A 7,148-nucleotide genomic window follows, 5' to 3' on the forward strand; every position below is an offset into this window, starting at 1 on the left:
CACTCCAGAGGACATCCTCTTCCCTACAGTATTTTGCAGTGTGCCCAAAAGGTCAGCAGCTCAGGACTGGTTTATAGTAGTGATGTAGAGGTGTTTGGGGCTTTTAAATTTTTTCTTTCTTATATTCTTCAATAATACTCTGGTAGAAGCCCCATCTAGCTTGGACAAAATGTGCAGAGTTTCTGCAGGAGCTGCCACTGTACCAGGGTTGTCTCTCCTATGCTGCGCTGTACTAAAGAGCTGTTAGTTAAAAATGGAAATCCCTCATGTGCTTTGGCTCTGAAATTGCATTTGATAAAGATCAAGACACTTTGGTGATTAACTAAATAGGCCAGTTATTCAAAGGTAGCATTCCTGAAATAAAGCATACCAGCACCTTCATGTATAACTGGTACATTTTAAATGCCACAAATGAAGGGAGGGGCTGTTAGCGTTGGACCCACATTCTTGCCAAGAGAATCATGTGGGACAAGGCTCTTCATGGAGGTTTTGTGCAGTGGGATGGATGGGGTTCAAAGCTCTTACAAGCTCTTTTATTTACTATGCTCTCTTTTTAGAAAGATTTCCTTTAGTGAACAGGCAAATTGTAAAAGCTAATACTGCTTCTGGATACAAGAAATTATCTGCTTCTGGTAGTTATGAGCACTGAAAATTACTCATGGAAAATTCACACTGGGAATAAAATTAGTGAGTGTGCTGTGACTGTTTCTGAAACTGTTCCAAATGACCAGCATTCCTGTGTAGTTTCTTTCAGCCCAGGTTTTAAAGCATTTTGCAGACATTAATTACTTACACCTACCATGCGGCAGGACAAGAGAAGAGATGATGATTCCAGGAAAAGTAAGAGCAGGATGAAACAAGTCTGCATGACTGTAAGAAGGCACCCTGTCTAGGCTGAGTCTGTCCCTAATGCTTTGTGGCCTTCTGTAAAATGATGCCAACTTTCAATTATTTTCAGCTGGATTCCTGAAATGATACCCACTTCAATGGCACTGTATACATGAGTGACACAAGCACAGGAAATAGAGGGGTCAAAAGGCATGTAATTAAGAACAATTTTCTCTTGAAAAATGTGTCAACTCTGGGCCCACTTATAGACAGTTAGCAAATGTTTAAGTAATTCATCTATATGAGAACTACAGTTCTGAGTAGCCCTAATGGCTCTTCATTGCCCCTGACCCAATTATATAATTACCTTTAAATAGTCAATTATCTACTGAAGTGTCTTCTTATTTTTAAAAATTTCCATACATTAGTGAGTGACGGGGAAGAAGGGAATATCTTCTTTACAAAGTAACTATGGCCAAAGTCCCTGTACTGGACCTCTGGGAGCCAAAAATTACATATTGACAGTTAAATAAGACTGTCAAACACTGGGGTAGCTGCTTTATCCTCCTGTCCACAGACACAATAATGCCATGTGCCTGGGGCATCGTCCTTGTCCAGCTTCTTCCTGACCTCTAGTAACACAGACTGTACAAACCCCTTGTGCCACCTGCTCCCATCCTTCATTAATTCCTCACCCTAGAAAGCTTTTAGCTATTGAAAACCCACTTGCTGCAGCTAGAGCCCATTAAATTAAGTTTTCTACACTGAGCACAGTGTTCCCATCTGTGAGAGCTGATATCTGTCCCTGGGGCCACAGTGGATTTCCTTTGATGGCAAAGCTGGCTGAGAGCAGTTCTGTTCTTCTTCCTGTGGGGTATTCCCCTCTTCCCTTGCTCCTGCCTGAGGCTCTGCAGGGAGCTCAACACAGTGCCTCAGAGCTTCTTCTCCTCTTCTCTCACAGGGCCTTATCTAAAGATAACTTCAGAGCTGGAGCCCAGTTGAGCCCTTCAGGTATTGATACCAAACTGCTGTGGAGAGGATGGGGCTTCCCACCTGAGGAGAACGGCGCAGTATTGATACTCTGCCTTACTCCAGCTCTGCCAGGCTAGCTATGAGCTCTTTGCAGCTCCATAATCCTTAAATCACAGAGCCCAAAGCTCAAGGATATGACTTGCCAGGTCCCATAACTCCTCAGTGAAGTTTTGTTTTTTCCATGTGTTGAAAGATAGCACACCTCTTCATATTTCCTAGCATGGCCCTCAATGTACCCTTTCTTCCACAGAAGTGGTATAGAGTGATTTGCATTCACTTTGTCCTACTGTGTCTAAATATGTGTGTCTTGACTACATACCTGTGTTCACCCTGAGTGCTCTAGAGTGTACAAAATGTGGTTTTTCTACTCATAACTTCTGTGCAATGGGTTTATTTCTTCCTGAAATGAAACCTGTACTCAATATTGCACTATGTGGAAAAATTTGCCCTGAGGAAAGCCTGTTTGCTTTTTAGCAAAGTCTCTTAAACACTGAGATCTATGTAACTACTGGAAACTCTGAATCAATGTGGGATTTTTTGTTTCTGGAGTAGTATTTGTAGTTGTTTAATTTAATTTTGAGGGTTGGGGATCTTTTAGGTTTGTTTGTTTGTTTGTTTGTTTGTTCATTTGTTTTTAACATGGGGACAGAATTTGACTTGGCTTGTTAAAATGCTCAATTATAAGCATTATAATCCACCATCATCATTCTCTGAAGTATGATGAGCTCACTTCTGGAGCTGTGAGAAGATTTATGGAGATACGCTCAAAGCCTTGGGCACCGATGTCCCCTGGCCTGCCCCCCAGAGGGAGGATAATGATGAGATGTCACTGGCAGGATCTATTACTGCCCAGGGTGGACAGCAATGGAAAAAAATAATAACAGCATTTTTTGATCCAATGTCAAGGTGCATATTTGGATGCTGGGATCTGGCTTATTGTTCATATTTTAGTATCAGAGATATGAGTAGAAGAATTCCTTCACCCTGATCAATTCACATTGCAGAAGAAGCCAAGGATTTAAATTGATCTACTATTCTTTCTACTCTTGTGTAAAGATCTCTCCTTGATCCTTGGAAGATTAGAAATGAAACAAAGGACCCAATTTCACAGCAGTTACTCCTCTATGAATTTCTTCAGCTATTCCTGAACTTTCACAGCTGGCCTACAGTGGTCTTCCTTCTGTAAGTCTATTAACAGTTTCTGATATATGTTATTGTGAAACCTGAACTGTCCTAGGCACATTTTGCATTCAGTCAAAAAAACTGAAAACAAGCAAGACTTCAACAGAGAAGGTGAAAGGTGACATCCTTCATTAGGGGAAAACAGTCTGAAAGAGTCTGAGATCTTAAATTATTACAATTGTGAACCTCTTCAATGAGACACTTCATATTTTGGCAGCTAATAACATTAAAATACAGGCTCATAAAGGATTATTGCCTATAAAACTGGCAAGCTAAGCTTTAAAGATGCATGTGAAACAATGCAGAGAAAATGTGTCTTTTCCTCTTTGAGGAATAACAAGATGATGGAAGACATGGCATAAAATTAATGTTTTGGGGTCAGGACAAAATACTTACATCAAACATAACATTTAACTGTACCCATTCAGGGAAGGTCTTAAAAGTGTCACTTAGACTATGACCATCTCAATTTAAAAAATATCGAGAAAGTAATAAATCACATCTCTTATCCATTCACAGGCATAAACCAATGAAGATAATGCTGAGACCTGTGGGAAGGATCAGTGCTTATAATAACAAGAACCAATAACAGGGCAAAGTAATTCTCTCTTGACCTGAATCAGTGAAATAAGACGGATTTATGAGGTGCCTGTTAGTATAAATTTTTGCTCTGCAAAATCTCCTGAGGCTGGCAGAAGGGCAGTACAGCCACTACAATGCTTCAGGAATTCATTCCCATGTCCATCTGCTTGCCCATTTCCTTATCATACAAAGGAAATGATAATAGATAAAATATCCCAGATTTCCCAGTTCTGTGTGTGAGTGCACTTGGTTGTTCAATTAGATGAGGTCAGTGGTTGAAGTAGTCACTTTGATAACAGAGAATGCCAAAGGGTAGGCTTATACCTACAATCTTCTTGCCCTAACCCACTCTCTATGAAAGACCTTTTTCCAGGAACTCATAGTTAGCTTGAGCCATTATTTCAATTTATTTTTCTTAGTTACATCAATTAGGTAAACTAAACTGTAAGTTTATATGAATAAGAGCTGAGATATAAATCTAAACATCCCTTGCCACTGGCATCCTGGGTAGCTCTCAGGAAGGGCAATAATTAGGATCAAGTCTGAGTTTGGGATTAGCCATATGGTCCCAGACTATTTTTTGAGCTGGCAGCCCAGCTAGGCAGCACCCCAGCCAACCAGGCACCCCAACTCTGTGCATTAGCTTTGTCTGGGTGGAACAGACCACCCTGAACCCCCCTGAAGCAGGACAGCAAAATCCATGACTGATGTGAGAACTGAAGCAGTTGAGTACTGGAGGCCAAGTTGCTCCAGCATGTTCCTCATCCCTTGACTGCTCTTACAGCAGTGCCATGTGTGGCAAATCCCTTTCTATTTCTCACACTGAGCAATCAAGTGGGTTTTTATGAGGCTGAGTTTCCCAAGACTCTCAAGTCCTGTGGATGTTACATAAAATGGGCTAAGAAATAAGCCTACCTCTCCCTTTTGAGAAGAGTTGGAGTGCTGTTGGCTTGTGAGTGGGATCAGGAGGGGTAGGTGCTTGGTATCTGACAGAATTCAGCCCATCAGTGAAATCTGATTGAAAGAAGGAGGAAAAAGTGTTTGAGATTTGATCAAACATGCACTGCAGGGCCTTTATATCCTTCCTGGTCTTCTCTATTTCTCTTGCACTTCTCTGACAGCCTTGAACAATGTGCAACAGGGGAGTAGGGTTGACTTTTGGAAACCTTCCAGAAAATTTCTAGGTATTTGCAAATACCTAGAAATTAGTTTAATTCTTAGGTGCAGTACTCAGTATTCTTTTCCATACCTACTGAATTTCTATGAAACAGTCACACTGAAAGGTCTTAGACCAGAAAGTAATATTTTACAGAATATTATATGGAAAATAATTCCTAGACTTTCTGTAATGCTGTTGCATGTGGAGTACCAGGAAAGCTTAATTTTTTGGGAAAGAAGAGTGAAGCATCTCTTCTCTTGAGTTGAGCAGTACAGTTTGCTGTAATAATTACATAATTACTTACATTTAAACTGTAGGAAGAAGAACTTTGTAAAAATATTTGTGGAAAAACCTTTCAGATAGGAAATTTTACTTTCTTAGCGGTTGATTTTGGACTTGACTTCAGACAAGTTCAATAGCTTGAATGCAGCCAAATTTCAAACTCTTGTATGTCTCCTGTGTCAAATCAGCACATATATATACATACATACATACATATATATATATATATATATATATTCATTTTTCTTGCAGAATCCCAAACAGACTGTTGCATTGTTCTGGTTATGAGTAAAGCCATGCTTCTGTGAACTTGAAATTCCTAATGTACAGATATACTTTCTAAAAATCTGCAGTGTGGGAGCATATTTATTTTGTTAATCTTGGATGTCTGGTGGGAATGATTTGAATGCCTGTTTGCAACTAAGTGTCTTAAGGGGAATAAGATAATGGTTTAGTGCAATGCTGTGGTAAAATGATTGCATTTAGTGAAATTACAGTGCTGGCCCTCAGCCTTTTCTGTAAGCCCTGGTGCAAGGAGACTTTGAGATATTACTTCTTGCCAAGTAGTAATGAAATTAGTTCATAATGTGGTGCTCTAAAGCAGTTGGCTCCACAAAGCCTTTCGTCTGATTGTGCTAATGTAATAAAAACCATGAAAACTTGTCTACATTTAAAAGTGAATTTGGAATTCAGTTTTCATTGAGATAATTCATACAATCATGGAATGGTTTGGGTTGGAAAGGGCCTTAAAGATCATCTGCTTTAACCCCCCGCCATGGGCAGGGACACCTTTCACTAGACCGAGTTGCTCAGAGGCCCATCCAGCCTGGCCTTGACCACCTCCAGGGATGGGGCAGCCACAGCTCTGCTGCTGAGCATGTTACTTTTTGCCATCTCCAAAATTTGAATAAGCTCAACACATCACTTCCTTCTGGTCTACTGAAACCTGACAGGATGCTCAGAGGAGCTAGAGGGAGGCTGTTGACAGAGCTCTAAACAAGTTTGGGAAGGGGGAAAGGGACAAAACCAGGCTGACCAGTGAAGAGCGATGGGATTGTGAGCTGAATCTTGAGGAAACAAACACCAAAGGGATCCCTCATTCTGTTTCACAAGGTGTTGGCTACAGTGTACCACACCTGAAAGGTGCCCTGAACTGGGGGACCATGACTGCAACAATGATTAAATCCCAGCAGACCCTGAAATTTTGCAGGATCTACTGCTCCAGGTGGATCCCTACAAATCTCTAGGGCCTGATATGATTCATGCAAGAATACTCCAAGAGCTAACTGATGTTATCACAAATCCTCTCTTGATGATTTTTGAGCAGTCTTGAGAATCTGGAGAGGTCCCAGCTGATTGGGAGCTGGAAAACATTGTCCTTTTCAAGGAGGGCAAGAAGGATAGGAAGGATGACCCCAGAAAGCACAGACCTGTCGGTTTCACTTCAGTGCATGGGAAAGCTATGGAGATTATTCCTAGAGGTATAGAAAATCACCTAAAATGTAACACAAACATTGATCACCAGCATGACTTCATGAGAGGACGGTCCTGTTTGTCAAATTTGGTTTCCTTTAATGACAAGGTAACCCACCTAGCTGATCAAGGGAAGCCAGTTAATATAATCTTTTTGTATTCCAGTAAAGCTTTCAATACTGGATCCTCCATTATTTTTTCCAGTAAAGCTTTCACAGGATCCTCAGGGGTAAAATATCCAGCACACAGCTGTATCAATACATCATGGCATGGGTGAGCAACTGGCTCATGGGTCAGGCACAAAGGTTTCAGTGCATGTGGTGACATCAGACTGGGGACCTGTCACTAGTGGGGCTCCACAAGGCTCCATCCTCGGCCCTGAGCTCTTCAACATCTTCATAAAGACCTGGATGAAGGACTGGAAGGGATATTGAGCAAATGCACAGATGATACAAAATTGGGAGAAGTTGTTGATTCCCTCAAACTCCTGTGCAGAGACCTTGACAAATTAGAGGACTGGGCAAACATGAACCATGGAAAAGAAGGGAAAGGGCTGGATTCTGCACCTGGGATGGGGCAATCCTGTATGGACAGACAGACTGGGGAATGA

This window comes from Ammospiza nelsoni, chromosome 3 (assembly GCF_027579445.1).
Source record: "Ammospiza nelsoni isolate bAmmNel1 chromosome 3, bAmmNel1.pri, whole genome shotgun sequence".
Lineage (NCBI taxonomy): Eukaryota > Metazoa > Chordata > Aves > Passeriformes > Passerellidae > Ammospiza > Ammospiza nelsoni.